Genomic DNA, 20,112 nt, shown 5'->3' with positions numbered 1-20,112 from the left:
TTCGTAAGGTTGTCGCTGCCAGAATTAGCTGTGCTAATGTAGGCAAACAGTCCAAACAGTGCCTGGTGTGTAGAAGAGGTCCCCTGATGCCAGCTCATGTCGGTTGTGAAAGTAAAAATGCTGTGATGCGTTCTGGGAACGGAAGTCAGAAGTCTGACCTTGAGGACTCACCTCAGAGCTCTAGGAAGAGCAAGGGCCTCCCTGATGTTTGGAGCACCCCTGGGGCATCCTGGATGGAGGATCACCTCCTCCCTTACAATCAGTCTGCATTTTAAATTTATCTAAAGTTTCTTTTGTGTGTGTGTGTGTGTGTGTGTGTGTGTGTGTGTGTGTGATGAGAACAATGAACACGGGATCTACTGTCTTGACAAATTCAGGTGCATAATCCAATACTTCTCACCAGGGACAGGGTAAGGTGTGCAGCCCCCTGGAACTCACTCATCCTGCATGACTGAAACAAAACAGCGTCCATAAATAGAGCCACGTACACATGTCTGACTGGTTGCCGACCCAGGGGCCATGGCCATGGGATAGGGGAAGGGCAGCCCTTCCACAGTGGGGTTGGGAAACCAGATCCCACGTGAAGAGGAATGCAGCTGGAGCCTTACCTTACAGCAGGCATCAAGACGAGCTCATAATCGGTGAAAGACTTTAGTGCAAAGCCGGGAGCTGAAGAAGTCCTGGGAGAAGATAAGGAAAGGTCCGTGACATTGAGCGTGGCAGTGACCCCTGTCAGCCCTTACTTCACTGTTTCTTATGCCCTAAGCCAGGACTGTCTGTGCACCGGGGCAGCAGCTGTGGAGTGCAGTGGTTAGACACGGCATTGACTCTAGGTTCTGCTTGGTTCAAGAGCCCAGGTACTTCCACTTTGCCATCTGTGTGGTGGGCATAGGAACAGAAGAGCAATGCGGGTGGCGCCAGGGCCTGGCCTGATGGGATGCACCAGGGGGATTGCTGGCTGCCAGCATGGAGGTTGGCCCGAGTAAGGTGCAGCCCTACTGAGCACCCCTCACCATGGGGACCAGGTAGCTATCAGGGACTGAGTGTCCTCATGTGAGACTCACTTTCCAGTGCTCCTCCAGCAGGATCACCCTCTCTCTTCCCCGTGACTCCAGCACTGACATAAACCCAGGTTGTTTTTCCGTTTTATGTTCCAATTAATTCCCAGGCCCATGAGCTCCTCCCAGCCCATGAGGCTGATTAGGGAAAAGAACTGGGTGCAAAAATTACAATGCAGAGAAAGGAGAGGCGGCCAGAGTACAGGTCCAAACACAAGGTGGCATGAGGTGGGCTTAATGTCAAGTAAGTCATCTGTCAGGAGGCATCTTCTACAGCGGCGGGGAGGCCGGTCCCCAGGGCACAGGCCGGGTGGCATGATCTGGCTAATTATTTAGCTTTCTCTCTTGGAGATGGCAAACAACAGCACGGGAATTAGGACTGTTTGACACTCCTGTGATCTTGTAACGATGATGTGGCATCTTTAAGTGGCTCAGAACAAACCATCAGGGACAGAGCTGCTGTTGGATAAAACAGGGGGTCTTTCCACATTTATAATAACGGGTCTGAGGCGCAGGGGGTGCGGCTGTGGTAACGTTCTTGGTCTTCACCTGGGCGTCTCCCCAACTTTGCAGCAGTTTGCTAATATTACAGATTTCAAGGTAATGTTTCTGAAGGCCGGTGTTAGGTATTTCTTGTGTATCATAAAATAATTTTTTCCCCTGGCAGTGGAGACTGACACCCCTTTCTGTCCATCTCTCCTGACTGTCTGGTGTCCAGGGCTGCTCATTCCTGGGCAGTGGTGAGCCCTGAACCCCGACCCCTCACCTCCCGGGTAAGTGACTTCTCCAGGCTGTGCATCCGACGTGTCGTGTGCATAGGCACCTGCCATGTGGGGGCTTCTGAGGGTTCACGCAGACGCTCTGTGCAAGATGCTGGCAAGAGGGCTTGGTGTAGAATGGGCACTCGAATGTGAGCTGCTGCTTTTAATACTAGTAATAGTTAACATTAAAACAGAATATCGATTTCCTGAAATAATTTTATTTTAGAAAGTAACACCACACTTTAAGCTTCAGTTTGGTAGTAAAGATGATGTTAGGCTGAAGAAAAGCTCCATCCACGGTGGAGGATTCCTCGCGTTCTGTCCTAGGGCCTTTGGTGAGAGCAAAATCAATTTTCAGGGAAGATGATTAAGCCAGTGAAATTGCTCGTGAGCAGTAAACGCATTTAATTAAGTGCAAGGCATTGCTCCTGGCCCTGAGCACAGTACACAGTGTCTCTGGGGGTGGCCCTGCTTTCTCACTCTCTCAGGGCCTTTCTTCTGGGTGAGGGTGAGTGTTCTTGGCGGCAGGTTCCTTCCCCCTCTTCCCTCACTAGAATCGGGGAGAGACCAGAGAAACCCCTCGGGAGGGTGGACAGCACAGGGGCGCCGGCCTGGTGCTGTCCGTACAAACGGCGCGTGGCTTCAAGGTAGGGTTCATTGTTCAGACCAAAGAGGATTGAGGCCTCGGTGAGTGGGGCACGCACAGGGTACACACAGGGCCACGTACGTGGAGCGGACATGCGGGCCACAGAGGCTTCCTTGCATACCACTGATTTATAGAGCCACCCGTGCTTCTTCTGCTCTCCAAAGTCATTTTATTGACTTGTGTCTCTGGAGAATGTAGCAGTGTGACTGCTCTTCCTGGGGGAGGTTTTTGATCTCGTTTTCAATTTTAACTTGTTAATATTCTCCCTGTCATTCATGGCCAAGCGGAAACATAGAAAATGAAATCTTTTATTGCACAACTATTTACAAAGCCCTGTCTGTGAGCCAGGCGCCACCCTGAGGGCCAAGGACACGGCAGTCAGCACAACTGCCCTAAACCCTTGCACTCAGACACCTGGAGTCCCACCCAGCGTGTCCACATGAGCCCAGCGTGGTGAAGGGGAGGAAACCCACAAGACTCTTGTGGGTTGTCAGTTAAGGTGGTGATGTGCTTTTTGGGTCAGTTTTGACAAAAATTAATAAACATTTTTAAAATGATGAGTTTGGGGTTTATAGAAAGGTTGATCAGCAAGTGAGGTCCTCCTACACCCCCTGTCCTTCTAGCCCCGAATTTCCCCAGGGCTCACATCTGGTATAAAGGCAGCGCGTTTGCTACAGTGGATGAGCCAATGATGGTATGTTGTTACTAAACGGAGGCCATGGCTTCTCTTAGGACTCGCTCTGTGTTGTCCTTTCTGTGGGTTTGGACAAATGTATGATGACTTGTTTCATCCTTTATGGTTGAACATGTTGCCTCCAAATCCTCAGTGTTCATCCCTCACTTCCCACTGCTCCCCCCCACCCCAGACAGGTAATTCTCTTTTACTGTCTCCATAGCTGTGCCTTTTCCAGGACATTCTGTAGTTGCAATCATACAGTATTTACCCTTTTCAGACCATCTTCTCTCACTTAGTGATGTGCATTTAAGGTTTCATGTCTTGACAGCTCATTTCATCTTGGTGCTGAAATAACAATCCGTTGTCTCCTGGACCACAGGCTGCTTATCCATCCACCTGCTGGAGGACACCTTGGTGGCCTAGGAAGGTGCTAGCCAGCAGATCCCAACCAGTGGGACATTTCAAAATATCCCACTTTAATATGTATTGGTCCAGGGAGACCCTGGAGAAATCAGAAGGGTGAAACATTGAGATCTCTTAAGAAGGCAAGGGTTGGGGTTAGGTTTCAGGGGTCGTTATAACCTGTAGTCATTTTGTTTACTGCAAAACCTGATTTTCTCAACCTATCTATCTAATGCTAACACATTCAGCAAGTTCACCAAATAATCAAAACACCTTAAAAAATATTAATAGGCGAAGTCAGTAGAGCTCACATGATACAGGGCACAGGTGCTGTACACATTCTTTCTCCCCATTCTCATGAGTGGGTGTTTACACTGAGCTACCAAAGCCCTGGCTCATTCTGTTATTCCTCAGGACTGGTTCTGATCAAATGTTATAAATACTTAATCCCAGCAAATTGTGCTGAGAACACTAGGGCAATTCCTCCACCTTCACTAATTTCAGGATTCTTTATACATGCCCCAAAGCTTCTGCTGTTACTATGTTACACTTATTACATGATTCCAGAGCTACTTCACTTGAGCGGAACTGCTTCCTGAATTCATTAATTTTACGATTATTTACACCAAAATATTGTGGTTTCTCCAGTGTAATATGTTATTTTATTCATTCATCCTTATTTATTTATTTATTTATTTATTTATTTATTTATTTATTTATTTATCTATCTATTTATTTATTTATTTATTTATTTGAGACAGAGAGAGACAGAGAGGCAGAGACATAGGCCGAGGGAGAAGCAGGCTCCATGCAGGGAACCTGATGTGGGACTCGATCCCAGGGCGCTGGGATCACGCCCCAGGCCAAAGGCAGGCGCTAAACCTCTGAGCGACGCAGGGATCCCTAACACTAAGCATTTTAAAGTATGTGTGTCGGGGTGGCCTTTATCCAGCTGCTTCCTCAGGGGGCTGATGTCTGTGCCTGAACCTGAGGACAAGAAGGGGGGCGGGGTGGGCAAAATGTGAAGATTTGCTCCACAGAATGTGCCAGTGCAGAATTCCCATGGCCATGTAGTATAGAGGTTTTATTTATACCACTATAAACACTGTCCTCCTTTCTATTCCTAGCTCAGCAATCTGAGTCCCAGTATGAGGACGATGTGAGCAGAGCACCAGTGGATGCCCCACAAACACAGAGTGTGAGTGGGAAATACACCTCCACCATTTCAGGCCATGGACATTTGAGGTTGTTCGTTACCACAGCATAGCGTAGCCCGTCCTGACTCATGCACAGTCCAAGACATGCATATTGACGTCAAAGGCCTCATTCATTTGCTATTTTTCTGCACATGCCTGAGCAGCTACTTTGGCTTGACATGGTGTAGGTGCTTAGAATATAAGCACAGAACTAGGAGGCAGGGCCCCCACCCTGTTGGAGCAGGTGGTCTGCAGGGGGGCAGCAGCAAGTCCAAGCCCTGGCCTGCTTGAATTGTGGTTCCTGAGCAGCTGTGAAGGTGCTGCAGGGAAAGTGGACTCCTGGCCAACTTATGGATGCGGTTTGTTGGGGCTGCCAGAGGCAGAGAATGAGTGCATCTATCCCCTGGGGGAGGAGGGGTTCCCAGGGCAGGGTCCAAGCTGCAAGAGTGGGGGAGTGAAGAGAGGAAGGGGCTTGCAGTAGGGTGGATGGTTGGTAGCCAGACCTCTGTGGCCGAAACCAGGACGTCGGATGAAATGCAGATTTTATAATCTTGAGAAAATGTTGCCAGGAGGCAGGAGCAGTAGCAGCAAGGGGAATGAAGAGAGGGGTTCCCCTAGTCAAGGAGCTCTGGGAACCAGGGTGGTTAGAACCCCCTCCCGACTTGATTCTTCTTAGCTGTCACTGTGGGGCCATTCTTCGGAGTCTGACTTTTTTTTAAAAAAAGATTTTATTTATTTATTCATGAAAGACACACAGACACACACACAGAGGCAGAGACACAGGCAGAGGAAGAAGCAGGCTCCCTGTGGGAAGCCCCATGTAGGACTTAATCCCAGGACCCCGGGATCACAACCTGAGCCAAAGGCAGGCACTCAACCACTGAGCCACCGGTGCCCTGGACTCCACAACTTCTTGATGTCATGATTACTGGGTGCCAGAGCCCCCAGAGTTACTGTGCTAATGTACATAAAGCCCCAAACTATAATAGTAAACCCTTGGAATGGCTGGACGCTTCCCTCTGGCTTCATCGTTTCTGGATGATTCCTGCTGATTTCTGAACATTTCTACCTCTTGTCTCTCCAAATGTACACACCCCTGTCAAGGGAGCGGGCAGCCCACTCTGCAGCTCTGCTTTTTCTCCCCAGGGTGCAACCCCACAGGTGATTCCCTCCCTGTTGTGCATCTCACGGGAATGTTTAGTGGGGGGAGATTCAGATGTCGAGGCAAAGAAGCTTGTGTCCTGTAACGTCACCCATTGTCAAAACCGACTTCTCCCGGTGGCTCTGAAAGCCGCGTTCTTTCTATCTGCGTGACTCATTATGCCAGCTGTGCCCTGTGCTGCGCAGTCCCCATGTGGAGATTGAATTACCATCCTCTTCAGCTGACACAAAGCAGTTCCCGGCCGGCTCGGGCAGCCCATGAATAAGTAAATAGTCTCCCAGTTTGATGCCCAGCCCAAGCCTCGGAGTCGCAGAGAGGCTGGATCCGGAAGGTAGGAAGCTCGCGCTGTCTGGGGGCCTTGGCTACGCGTCTGACCCGCTAGTGCGTCGATCCCTGGCATTTTGTAAGTACCTCCAGGGGTGTGGGGAAGCGTCCGATGGCTCACGCGCCGTGACCGGGACACTGAGGCAGAAAGCCAGCCTCCTCGAGGCACCTGGCTGGAGAGCGGAGATCTGCCCTCGTGGGGTGAGGGACGGAGGGGGCGGCATTTGGCAACCTCAGCTTGTGACGAGCCCTGGCCCTGCAGCTGCTGGCTCTTAACTGTGGCTCCGACGGCTGCGGTGTTCGGAACCTGTCCCCAGGCTAATTTCACGTTAGGAAGGAGACGGCCCAAGGGCCAGCAAACCCGAACTCACAGCTGGCTGTGGCTCTCGGCACGGAAGGCAGAGCAGTCTCACCTGTTGCAGGGTTGGGGCCCTGCTTGTCCACTCTCCCCGCTCCCTCAGGAAATCTGTTCCCCTCGAAACGGAGTCGGAGTCGACGTTGGCTTGGTTGACTCCCATAATTGACGCTAGAAACAGCACATTGTCAAAGTTATGTTGCTTCCACGGGAAGTTTTCACTCTTGCTTTGTATTCCATTTTTGGGAAGCGTTTTCCAATTCTTTAAACCTGGCTAATGACACCAGGTTGAGCATCCTGAAGCCTTTAGATAATGAAGGTAATTAGATAATGAGCATAACTGTGGCATTTTCAGTTTGTAGACATCAAATAGTAGTTGAAATAAAAAATGTTAAAATGTCAGTAAGTTCATGCTGGTTGAAGGACTAGTGGATTCCTTTTCATCTTTTCTATGTAGAGAACCTTGTAGTAAATGGTTGAAGTGAACTGAATTTATTCCTTTTTTTAAATAATAAATTTATTTTTTATTGGTGATCAATTTGCCAACATACAGAATAACACCCAGGGCTCATCCCGTCAAGTGCCCCCCTCAGTGCCCGTCACCCACTCACCCCCACCCCCCGGCCTCCTCCCCTTCCACCACCCCTAGTTTGTTTCCCAGAGTTAGGAGTCTTTCATGTTCTGTCTCCCTTCCTGATATTTCCCACCCATTTCTTCTCCCTCCCTTATATTCCCTTTCACTATTATTTATATTCCCCAAATGAATGAGAACATACACTGTTTGTCCTTCTCCGATTGACTTACTTCACTCAGCATAATACCCTCCAGGTCCATCCACGTCGAAGCAAATGGTGGGTATTTGTCGTTTCTAATGGCTGAGGAATATTCCATTGTATACATAGACCACAGCTTCTTTATCCATCATCTTTCGATGGACACCGAGGCTCCTTCCACAGTTTGGCTATTGTGGCCATTGCTGCTAGAAACATCGGGGTGCAGGTGTCCCGGCGTTTCACTGCATCTGAATCTTTGGGGTAAATCCCCAGCAGTGCAGTTGCTGGGTCGTAGGGCAGGTCTGTTTTTAACTCTTTGAGGAACCTCCACACCGTTTCCCAGAGTGGCTGCACCAGTTCACATTCCCACCAACAGTGCAGCAGGTTCCCCTTTCTCCACATCCTCCCCAACATTTGTGGTTTCCTGCCTTGTTAATTTTCCCCGTTCTCACTGGTGTGAGGTGGGATCTCATGTGTGGTTTTGATTTGTATTTCCCTGATGGCAAGTGATGCGGAGCATTTTCTCATGTGCATGTTGGCCATGTCCATGTCTTCCTCTGTGAGATTTCTGTTCATGTCTTTTGCCCATTTCATGATTGGATTGTTTGTTTCTTTGGTGTTGAGTTTAATAAGTTCTTTATAGATCTTGGAAACTAGCCCTTTATCTGATATGTCATTTGCAAATATCTCCTCCCATTCTGTAGGTTGTCTTGTAGTTTTGTTGACTGTATCCTTTGCTGTGCAAAAGCTTCTTATCTTGATGAAGTCCCAATAGTTTATTTTTGCTTTTGTTTCTTTTGCTTTCGTGGATGTATCTTGCAAGAAGTTACTGTGGCCGAGTTCAAAAAGGGTGTTGCCTGTGTTCTCCTCTAGGATTGTGATGGATTCTTGTCTCACATTTAGATCTTTCATCCATTTTGAGTTTATCTTTGTGTCTGGTGCAAGAGAGTGGTCCAGTTTCATTCTTCTGCATGTGGATGTCCAATTTCCCAGCACCATTTATTGAAGAGACTGTCTTTCTTCCAGTGGATAGTCTTTCCTCCTTTATCGAATATTAGTTGACCATAAAGTTGAGGGTCCACTTCTGGGTTCTCTATTCTGTTCCATTGATCTCTGTGTCTGTTTTTGTGCCAGTACCACACTGTCTTGATGACCACAGCTTTGTAGTACAGCCTGAAATCTGGCATTGTGATGCCCCCAGCTATGGTTTTCTTTTTTAAAATTCCCCTGGCTATTCGGGGTCTTTTCTGATTCCACACAAATCTTAAAATAATTTGTTCTAACTCTCTGAAGAAAGTCCATGGTATTTTGATAGGGATTGCATTAAACGTGTAAATTGCCCTGGGTAACATGGACATTTTTACAATATTAATTCTGCCAATCCATGAGCATGGAATATTTTTCCATCTCTTTGTGTCTTCCTCAATTTCTTTCAGAAGTGTTCTATAGTTTTTAGGGTATAGATCCTTTACCTCTTTGGTTAGGTTTATTCCTAGTGCATTTTGGGTGCAATTGTAAATGAGATTGACTCCTTAATTTCTCTTTCTTCAGTCTCATTTTTAGTGTATAGAAAAGCCACTGATTTCTGGGCATTGATTTTGTATCCTGCCACACTGCCAAATTGCTGTATGAGTTCTAGCAATCTTGGGGTGGAGTGTTTTGGGGTTTCTATGTAGAGTGTCATGTAATCGGCGAAGAGGGAGAGTTTGACTTCTTCTTTGCCAATTTGAATGCCTTTAATGTCTTTTTGTTGTCTGATTGCTGAGGCGAGGACTTCCAGTACTATGTTGAATAGCAGTGGTGAGAGTGGACATCCCTGTCTTGTTCCTGATCTTAGGGGAAAGGCTCCCAGTGCTTCCCCACTGAGAATGATATTTGCTGTGGGCTTTTCGTAGATGGCTTTTAAGATGTCGAGGAAAGTTCCCTCTATCCCTACACTCTGAAGAGTTTTGATCAGGAATGGATGCTGTATTTTGTCAAATGCTTTCTCTGCATCTAATGAGAGGATCATATGGTTCTTGGTCTTTCTCTTGCTGATATGATGAATCACATTGATTGTTTTACGAGTGTTGAACCAGCCTTGTGTCCCGGGGATAAATCCTACTTGGTCATGGTGAATAATTTTCTTAATGTACTGTTGTATCCTATTGGCTAGTATCTTGTTGAGAATTTTTCTGAATTTATTCCTAATATTAAACGGCAAGAGCTGGACCTTCTCTCATGGCGGAAGGATTTATTTTGCACTCCATGATGAACATGTTTATGGGCAGAGCAGGTGGGCAGAGCTTTATGTTGTTTGGCATTTGAGGAAGCAGCAGTAAAATGTGCATCAATAAATCATTGCTTTTCTTTCCCTATCTGCCCAAACAGCTCTGTTAATCAAAACTTTAAACAAAGCGATAGTTGAGCTCTCTATTCAATTTTGCTTCAGAGTCGTTAAAGTTGGTTATACACAAACTCTCAAAGGCATTATCTTGCTGGACCAGTTTTGAATTAATAATAATCATACTGCATATGTAACCAGATAGGGTAGTTCTTCGTGCTTTATCATCATTAACACATTCTCCAGTCAGCCTAGTGGGATGGAGAGACAGTGGAGCCACTTTGATGAGGGGGCGGGAGAGGACCAGAGAGCAAAGGGTAAAGGGTATTTGAAGAAGTGGAGTCTCAGAGCCCAGAAAGACAAATGGAGAAAAAGAGGTGGATTTAGTACTTCTATGCTGAGAGCACCAACATTTGCTAAATGCTGAGAGGCTGGGTACAATTGTCCTACCTGATTTTTTTTCTTTTTTATAGAATTAGGAAATATTTTCATAACTTGCAAGTTATCACACTTCTCCATATTATTTTTTTATGTTAACCTTAACTATTCTCTGAGAGAATACAATTTATTAGAGGGACAAGACAGAGTGTAGGTTGGTGGCTGTAAGGCCTCAGGTGATTTGTTTAGAAATGAAGTAGTCACACATGTTCTGCTGGGCAGGGCTCTCACTAGAGGTCTCTGTGCTTTGCTCCACTTTCCTTTTGGCCCATTTGATTGTGTGCCAAGACCTCCTCATGCTTTTCATTGCTTATTGCAGTCATTACCACAAGGTAGTAGGTGGACCAAAAATGTTGCATTAGATGATTTTAGGAGACATATAGATATTTTATAAAAAGACATTACTTGATAACTATTTGTTTCATGTAACTTAGAGGAAAGACAGGAGCATATCAAGTGAGTTAATGTAATAATGTAAGATTTCTTTTGAAACAAGATTCATACATGAAGATTTCAGTGAGTTCCCAAAGTGGATGCAAGCATGCCTTTTTTTTTTTTTGACCTCCAACTGCATGCTAAAATATAAAGTACATGCACACAATTTAAAAAGTTAATAATGGCTAAAGGTGTATAATACCAGCCGTTTCCTCCTACCCTGTCAACTTTTCACTAAAGAATTATCTAGCCCCAGATATCTGTAGTGCTGAGGTTCAAAAGTCCTGTGGTAGATGAAGATTTAATTCTTTTAGACCCCACCCCAACCTACACATACAGTTAAGTTGCTACTTTAGTAAAGATAATAGTGAGTGTTTACATTGTTATTATGTATGTATGATTAACTAGAAGCAATTAGTGATTGTAATTACATTTCTTTTTTTTTTTAAGATTTTATTTATTTATTCACGAGAGACAGAGAATGGCAGAGACATAGGCAGAGGGAGAAGCAGGCTCCTCGAAGGGAGCCTGATGATGGACTTGATCCTGCCACCCTGGGATCATGCCCTGAGCTAAAGGCAGATGCTCGACCACTGAGCCACCAAGGCTTCCCTGTGATTACATTTCTTTCCTTGCATGGCTTTTTACTTTTCCTGAAGTTATTAATTACCTTATTTTTCATAGTGTCATTTGCAATCCATATACTGAAAATTCTTTCCCATTTTGACATATCAAAAACTTTTCTTGAGTCTCCTTCTCACATGATACTTCACTTGTAAAACTCTCTGTCTTCTTGCTCCAAACTGGTTAGTCAAGATTTGGGGCTCAACTATCACCCTGGAGTTTCTCTTTGTCATTGTGTAGTAGGATCTACTGTTTCTCAGATTCTAAGGCTTTTTCTTTTAGGGTTTTCTTGCTTATTTTACTGCAACATATCCTCCAGTAATTTCCTAAGGAAGAATACATTGGAAGCAAATTTTATGATCCTTTACATGTATGGCGATATCTTTCCCTTGTCTTCCCATTTGATCAACTGCTTTTTGAGTATAGAATCTTAAATTGGAAATAATGTTCAATCTGATTTTTAAAGGCATTCTGCTGGCTTCCAAGATTGCTGCTGAGAAGTTTGATGCCCTAACCTTTAATTCCTTTTAAAAATTTCACTTTTTCTTTTTTTTTTTTTTACTAAAAGTGTTCAAGATTTTCTCTTTATCATTTATCTTTTCAAATCTCATGATGCTCTTTGGTGTGGGTTTCTTTTCATCCATTTTGTAGCCCACTCATGAAATCCTTTAATATAGAAATTTTCATATTTCCTAAATTTCTGTACACTTTCTCTTTCTGGAAATCTTATTAGTAAAAGTTGAACGTCCTGGATTGACCTTTAAAATCTTTTTTCTTTTATGTTTTATATCATGTTGGGAGATTTCCTTAACCTCATCTTCTATATATGCCATTTAAGTCAAAATCCATTTAAGCAACTATCTTTTTCATATACAAGAATCCTTTTTGTCTCTCATTGCTCCTTTCATAGCATCTTGTTCTCTTTCTGTTTGTAAAGTTTTGCTTGGGTGCCTGCACTATCTCCTTCTTCTGGCTTTTATTTTTATGTACTTAGATTATAATCTTCCATATTGGAGGTTTTTTAATGCAGTGAGTAATCTTGGTTGGTATTTGGTTTTGGACGAAGGTCTAGATGGCTTGGTGGATGCCAATGTAGCTTGTTTGTGGGGGGCTCATTCCAGGGTAATTACAGGGAACTAAACATTTTGGGGTGGAGTTTCCTAATGTCAATATATGAATATATTGCTTATGATTATTATATTCTACCAAAATGAAATTTCCAGGCTTCTGCCTAATTTGAGGGTCATGTGGGCAAATGCCCAACTATCTACATTATGCATGTGGTCTGGGGAGGAGTTGACACAGGCAGATGCTTATTATGGTGCCTCACTGCTCTGAGCTGTACCTGCTGCTCTGTGTCCTGACTCTCTCATTAAATGCCTCAGGAAATAAGACTCCAATCTCCTGTCTAGACATCTCCCCCTTGTATCTCGTCTGCACATCATTCTAAATCTTATTAAAGTCTAGCTTGAATAAAGTTATACATGCATGTTCTGGCCTCCCTTGTCAGACTGTGGGTCCTGGAAAAACTCAATCTTATTTATGTTTGGGTCTAACAACTGCCATGAACTTGGTAGCTACTCAGAAAATGCTTGCTATATTGAAATAAATTGGATTTTGCTCATACAGACTGTGTTTCAGTTCTGAATTTCAGGCTGAAGCCCAAATTGCTTCAAAGTGTTCTTCCCCTACCCACATAGTTACTGTGGACACTGGACACTTAAAAATTTTGGGATAAAGCCTAAGATAAGTCAACTTATTTTATTCTGTGATTCTACAAAGTTTAAAAACGTTAACAAAATAAAAGTACAAGAACTAGGGGCACCCTGGGTGGCTCAGCGGTTTAGCGCCACCTTCAGCCCAGGGTCTGATCCTGGAGTCCCGGGATTGAGTCCCACATTGGGCTCCCTGCATGGAGCCTGCATCTCCCTCTGCCTGTGTCTGTTCCTCTCTCTCTCTCTCTCTGTGTCTCTCATGAATAAATAAATAAAATCTTTTTTAAAAAAAGTACAAGAACTTTTGATATTTTGATTATTTATGTTAGTTGAAGGTCTACTGAAATGTAGGAATTTCTAATTTTTAAATGTTTGGTGGCAAGATGGGAATTCCTTGAGAGTTTGCTGCAAGCAGCTCATTGTTTTTTATCTTGATTTTTATTCATTAATTTGACTTATGGTAACACTTCTTGTAATCCATGGGACATCAGTCATATTTATATAATTAAGGATATGTATAGAGCAAGTCCACACAGTTTGTGGTCTCCATTCTATCCCTTGTTGCCATCAGCAGTGGCATGTCACCCTTAGACAAGGAGGGATAATTAGCCTGACCCACAATTTCTCTTGGCACATTCAGGAGCATGGAATTTTACTCCAAGCAGGATGAAAGCTTTGTGTCAGGGTGTGTATGTATTTTTGCACTATTCCACACCAGGAAATTTGGTGGAAGGGAAAGAAAGGTGTCAGGCTGGGAAGGCCACGTGTGAAGTCTCAGCTCTGTCACTTAGCCCTCTCAGTGCTATGAACTGGAAAGTGATAGTGTCTTCCCTGACTTTCCCAGCATCCGAGCCATAGAGGAAGCTGAAAGAGGCAGAAAAGCCAACTTATAAGTCATTCTTTTGTGATGGGAGATCATACACTTTTTTTTTTTTTTTTTTTTTACAGTTTAAAATGACTCATCATACCTGAAGCCTGTTTGTCCAGAAGACACATTTGATCAGATCCAGTCTTTGGAAGACCCATTCTGAAATCTCCCACTTTGTGTCCTGAGACTAGGAACCCAGCGGTAGAACTTTGTGGTGAGTTGTCCTTTCTTCCTTCTGAGGTTCTACCTCCCTGTGCCAGTTGGGGGTTGTATCCATCACTTCCTTGTTTAATGGTCTATTCAAGACATGTTTATCAGTACCAGCTGTATGTCAGTTAGCTGAGAAGAGCTGAATGGTGAATAAAACAACTGTCTGTACTCTTGTGGAGATAGCAGTGTCGTGAGTGAATGGCAGTGCAAAGGCCCAGGGGCAATAAAGGGCTGAATGCATGAAAAGTGGTTGTTTAGATGCAAATTGGGGAGAGGAGGCCAGGGCAGGCATTCACAACCTTATAGGCTATGGATACGGGTTTTAAATCTTATGAGCAGTGGCCAGATAGCAGTGGCATGTTTTAGGTAAGAGAGTGACATGATCAAATTTGCCTTCTAAAATGATTATATTAAATTTTGTGTGGGGATGAAGGGAGTGTAGTAGCAAGGAGCATTCGGAGGCCACCATGTAGTCTGGATGCATAGCTGTGGTGCCTCAGACCAGGGCATTAGCAGTGGAAGTGAAGGACACTGGAGAGCTTCTAGATGCATTGGGGCGGTAGGATTTGCCAGTTGCTGTGATGGGCTGGATGGGCAGCGGAGTGAGAAGGGGTGATAAACATGGCTTTCAGGTTGCTGGCAGAGATGACATAATGGAGGGGAAAGCCCCACTTCCTCAGATGAGAAAGATCGAAAAAAAATCAGGTTTATGGGTAAGATTCAGATTCAGTTTTGGACCAAAGCTCAGTTTTGAGTTTGAGCTACACCTAAACACGAGGCAGAGTTCAGGAGAGAACTCAGGGCTGGCTTACTCACTCTTTTACTCACTATTTGGTTTGAGAGTTCTTGTGTTGAGGCATGATTTAGACACAGGGCAGTGATTTACACAATATGATCATGAGATGACTTTACGGGGTAAGAAGAACAGTTGCTTCTTTCTGCAAAAGGCTTTTGTGTGGCAAGTGGCTGCCTAGGCAGTGGTTGCTATGGTTGTTAGTCAAGCATTTTGTGCATTTAGCAGAAGGTGAACCATGTGAACTTTTGATGCCCCTGCCTAGGTGTGGTATTGGGGTTGGTCCTGATAAAATAATGGATCTGAGTCTCATAAACAGGATGGTGGTGATGATGATGGTTATGGTAGTGATGGTGATGGTAGTAGAAATCATAGTGATTGTGGTAGGGCTGGTGATGATGGTGGTAGGAATGGACTCAGCCAGTATGTGTTCAGTAGATTTAAGTTCACACCCAATCCCCTGATTTCTATTTTATGTGTTCATTTTTCTGGCAGGAGGCAGAAAGAGTCTGTGTGTGAAACTCAGCTGTTTCAGATATAGGATATGTTCTTGGTAACCATTTGTTCTCATTACTACGGAGCCAAAAACATTTCATCATTCTCTTAGTAAATGTAGGGCCCTTGGAGGTGGGAATATGCCTAGAAAATATTTCAAAAGCCCTTTCTCTTTCATCATTATCTATATAACAGTGTCTGTTTCTTCAGTGGATATCATTTATAATGAGAGATGTTTATCTGCATGCCTTCAACAGACAAATTGTGTCATTAAGAATACTTTCAAAGAGGATGTTCTGAACTGAGTGATGTAGGTTATTACTGGTGTAAAATTCTTGCAAATTCATTTATTTTACATGGCCTATGAGGCCCAGAAGTCACTCTGTTCTCTTAGGGGTAACAGGCAGATTATTCCAAGAGCTTAATACTTTTTTGAATTTTTTTTTAAATTTTGGTTGTTCTGGGGTTGAAAGCTACAGAGAGGAGTGATATGCCTGTGTGTGAATCTTTCCTATATTTGGAATGGGCTGATCTTTTTAATTTTTTTCTGATAGATTGTTGGCTGCTTGGGATTGCAGATGCATCATTAAGTTATTGCATTTAAATTTAGCTCTTGTTTTCACTCTGGAAGGGAATGGAATGTTTGAATTATTTCACCACGAAGGGAGAGCAATTAGAACATAGATCCTCATGACTTTTTGAAACAGGAGGTCTGGTCAGTGAGCCTAAGTGAGGGCTGTGCATCTGACTCAGAGGAGGAGATTCTCTGAGAGTTTCTTCAGTCTGCAGGAGGTTAAAATGGCCTTAAACATACCTGAACCATTGCCAGGGTTTGGGCTCTCCGAGGGCAGCATTTTCCATATAAATCTGTAGTGGTCTTTGCTCTCAATACTGGCAATTCCATCCTTCAAACAGGAGTTGGGGCTCCTCTGTGTGAATAAATCATTAAAATATTTATTCCCTGAGCTGGGGGGAAGTTATGTCACCAGCGATGCTTGCACAGAGGTTGAATTTGTGTCAGCATCTTAAAAATCATATTCCTTCGTCAGATGTTAAGGGCAGGAGGTGCTTGTTGGAGTCTCATGTCACGGGGTGTGGAAAGTGAAAAGCTGATACCGTGTAGGGTGTTCCCATTCCTACCCCGTCAGCAATCGCTATAAGCAATCGGGTGTCCCCCTCTCTGGATTTGCAGACTTGCTCCAATGTGAACACAAATACACACATAGACGCAGTGTCTTGGTATATGGACAAATATGTACACACAGAGTGGGGTCTGTATGGATGTGTGTACACGCATTTATGCATATGTGTGTCCAACTACATACATACTCTGCCCTGAGACTTTTACAATCAACTTTTCATGACTCAAGCAGTAAATTGATACATTTGTTTTGTAAAAACTCAAGTGTCTTTTTACTCTCTCCATTTTACTGAGTAAACCACTGTCAACAATTGGGTCCTCTGGACACTTTTCCACATATTTACATGTGTATGTGTGTGTGCGGCCACAGAAAGTCTGTCATAATTTTGTATGTGCTTTAAAGAAAACCATATGGATTTTCTGCAGATTAGCATTTTTCTGTTTTTAGAATATTTCACAGAGATCTTTCCATATTAGTATATTAGCATGCTACATCATTCTTTTAAAGTTTCTGCATATTATCTAGTGGTATCCCTATGCCATAGTGTCTTGGCTTAGTCCTTCCAGAGCAAACCTGAGATGGGGATTCAAGTCAAAGTGGCTTAGTTGCATCAGAAAGGATGAATACTTAACATTTACATCAACATGAATGCAATTGGAGGGTATTATGCTGAGTGAAGTAAGTCCATCAGAGAAAGACAGTTATATGGTTTCACTCATATGTAGAAAAGAAGAAATAGCACAAAGGATCTTGGAACAAGAGAGGGAAAACTGAATGGTAAGTCATGAGAAAGGGAGAAAAACCATGAGTCCCTAAACAAATAGGTTGCTGGAGGGGAGGGGGGCTGGGGAAGTGGGATACCTGGGTGACGGGCACAAAGGAAGGCACGTGTGAGATGAGCACTGGGTGTTATACACAACTGATGAATTATTAAACAATACATCCTGAAACTAATGATGTACTATATGTTGGCTAATTGAATTTTAAAAAATAAAAGAGTTCACATAAAAGTCAGACAGGAGGGCTTAAATAATATCAAGACCTATGAGGTTCCCATACAGGACCTCTTCAGATTATTCTAAGCCTCAGTACCATGTGCTGGTTCAGGCCAGATTCAGAGACATGCATGTCAATAAAAATTATTGTTAAATAGAAAAAAGCCCAAACCAAAAACCAATGTAGCTTAGTTGCAAGGTGATGTCTGGAAACTTTGGGAGGGAAGCAGCGTTGGTGGGGGGAAGCCAAGCAACGATGGGAGGAAGTCAGCGTAGGGCATGCCACCCAGCTGGTGTTCACTGTGGATAGTGGGGCTCTCCCGTCCTGTGGAGGGGACCCTGGAGATAGCCAGGCACATCCTGGACTCACCCTAGTTGAAGGATGAGGGTCTGGGGTGTTTATCCACTGCCAACACCCTGCTGCTATTGGTGAGGTGGACTTCCAGGTGCATAAACGTTCAGTTCTTGTTTGCCTGCAGGTGTTGGTGGTGTTACTATGCATGGAGTTAACAGTAAGGGGCACTGTGTGGTCTGCCCCTGCTGCTGAGTGCCTGACACGGTAGCCTTTATTAACATGCATATAGTCAACTAACTGTGATCAGTTAACTAGCCACAACCCTAATCACGTGTACCTATTACCAGCAGTGCTGCAGCAACATCTTCATCCACACTTACCCGTGTACATGTTATTCTAGGACATGTGCAAAGGTGCATATGTTTGTACATGCATTGAAATACATAGAAAAGTTGGAATTTAAAAAGCGAGGAAAATGTATGTATTTTCATCATAATCTGCTTTTTACTTTTTATTTAATTTTTAAGGATTTATTTATTTATTTATTTATTTATTTATTTATTTATTTATTTGAGGGAGAGAGGGTGGAGAGCAGATGGAGAGGGAGCGAATCCTCAAGCAGACTCTGTGCTGAGTGCAGAGCCCCACCTGGGGCTCAATCCCAAGACCTTGAGATCACAACCTGAGCCAAAATCAAGAGTCGGATGCTTAACTGACTGAGCCACCAGGTGCCCCATAATCTGCTTTTTAAATTCAGTCATGCATTGCAAATCCACTCAGTTGCAGGGACTGCTCCATATTCATGCGTGCGTGTGGACTAACCTCCTGACTGTGTACATACATCATAGGTGTTCAGTCAATATTTGTTGAAGCCAGGAGTCACTGATGTGGCAACGAAATGACCTATTTGTATCTTGGAAGATTGACCTACACCATCTGTTCTTTAACTGCGTCTTAGATAAGTGGTATTGCTCCTTCCTCCTGGGGGTGCTTAGAGCTGGGAGCTCTTGCAACAGCCAGTGGGGTTGGAGAGGGAGCAATTTTGTCTTCTCTGCCTCTGGGGAGCATTTTCTCTGGATGGGTCCTGGACGAGCTGCCGGGCCATGGCTGTAGGGCTGGTGATGGCAGTGCCTCAATCCAGCAGCCAACCCAGTATTTCCAGAATGTTCTACAGGTTACAGAATAGACAAAAACAGGCAACGGGACCCAGGTACAGTCCTGTATTTCCTGGGAAAAATATAATTATTTTTTAGAAAAAAATGCAACTATCACATAACCAATAGTTTCATGGTGGCAATATAAAGTTTCCCTTTTCAGTATCTTTATGTCCATAAAACATATATTCTTGTTTAAGGAAAAAGAATAAGTTAATAGTTGGTACACAGAAATGGAAAAACTTGTGATGTTTGGGGAAATGCCTTGTGAGCCGCACGCCCCCCTGCCCCAGGACCACGCCAGACACATCCCTCAGACATCGCCGTCCACAAGGTTCCAGGCCTCGCTTATGGTCAGGGCTTCAGGACAGACTGTCTTGGCATAATGTTGTTTGTGTGGAAATGTCTAGGCAAAACGGCTCTTAATGTCATTATTCTTCATGACTAACACAATTATGTATCTTAAATTCCATTTCTTTCTTTCTTTCTTTTTTTAATAGACAACTCAAGATGGAACGGGCTCTGTTGATACCAAAATCTTAGTGCCAATTACAGTCAAACAATCCCTGGTGCTGCTCTGGGCCTGTCAGGGCGGGCATGTGATACTGGCGTGCCTTCTGGGTGCTTGGCCCGTGCAGTAATGGCCCTCGGCTGGCCTGCAGGGGACGTGAAGAACAAAAGGGGGTGCAGATATGTTTGGCAGGGGCTTCAGGAACTTCTATGAAGCTCACAATTTCAGCTCTGGCATATGGGTCTTGATAGCGTCTGTTTCACTCTGGTCTCTTGGCAAATCCAGACCCTGCAATGAAGATTACTTGGCTCCTTTTTTCCTACAGAGTAGAGAAAGGAGGCTGTGGATGTAGCTAAAAGGTCTTTGGGGGCACTCTGCCCTGTGCTATTGTATTTGTCAGAGAGACTTAATGACTGGTAGAGTTGAAGAGAGAGTAGTGTTAACTTCAGGAATGGCTTGATCCAGGAGCTCAAACAATGTTTTGGGAATGTCCGTTTCCTCTGTGTTGGCTTCAGTTTTCATAAGAGCCCCTCAATCAAGGACTTAGAGTTCACAGGCCTGGTGCTATTTCCCCACCATCTTGACACATCTACAGTTAGGCTCAGAAAGGTAGGCAGAGCTTTGTACCATCACAGTGTGGGCTCCCTACTTTGTGGTCATGAAGGAGATCCCCCCAAAGTCTATCACCTTAACACTCATCTTTAAGAAGTGCCATTTCCTGAATCCTTGTGATCAAGCTCAAGAGTTTCCAAGTTCCTCTA

At 44.2% G+C, this 20,112-nt stretch overlaps 1 protein-coding gene across 4 annotated transcripts in view; it reads left to right on the top strand.

Moving 5' to 3' along the window:
• Positions 1 to 20,112, top strand: part of RIMBP2 (RIMS binding protein 2) — a 219,914-nt gene that overhangs the window by 37,822 nt on the left and 161,980 nt on the right. For 2 of the 4 annotated variants that reach the window (XM_041729431.1, XM_041729432.1), the window contains exon 2: positions 13,837 to 13,970. The gene's annotated coding sequence lies outside the window, so the exon portion shown is untranslated. Of the gene's footprint in view, positions 1 to 6,104; positions 6,305 to 13,836; positions 13,971 to 20,112 lie in introns of those variants that run through there. The other 2 variants (XM_041729430.1, XM_041729433.1) reach the window with 2 other exon arrangements.

The sequence above is a fragment of the Vulpes lagopus genome, chromosome 14, assembly GCF_018345385.1.
Source record: "Vulpes lagopus strain Blue_001 chromosome 14, ASM1834538v1, whole genome shotgun sequence".
Classification (NCBI taxonomy): Eukaryota; Metazoa; Chordata; class Mammalia; order Carnivora; family Canidae; genus Vulpes; species Vulpes lagopus.
The sequence above is the reverse complement of the archived record's forward strand: the minus strand, read 5'-3'. Positions and strand labels throughout refer to the sequence as shown.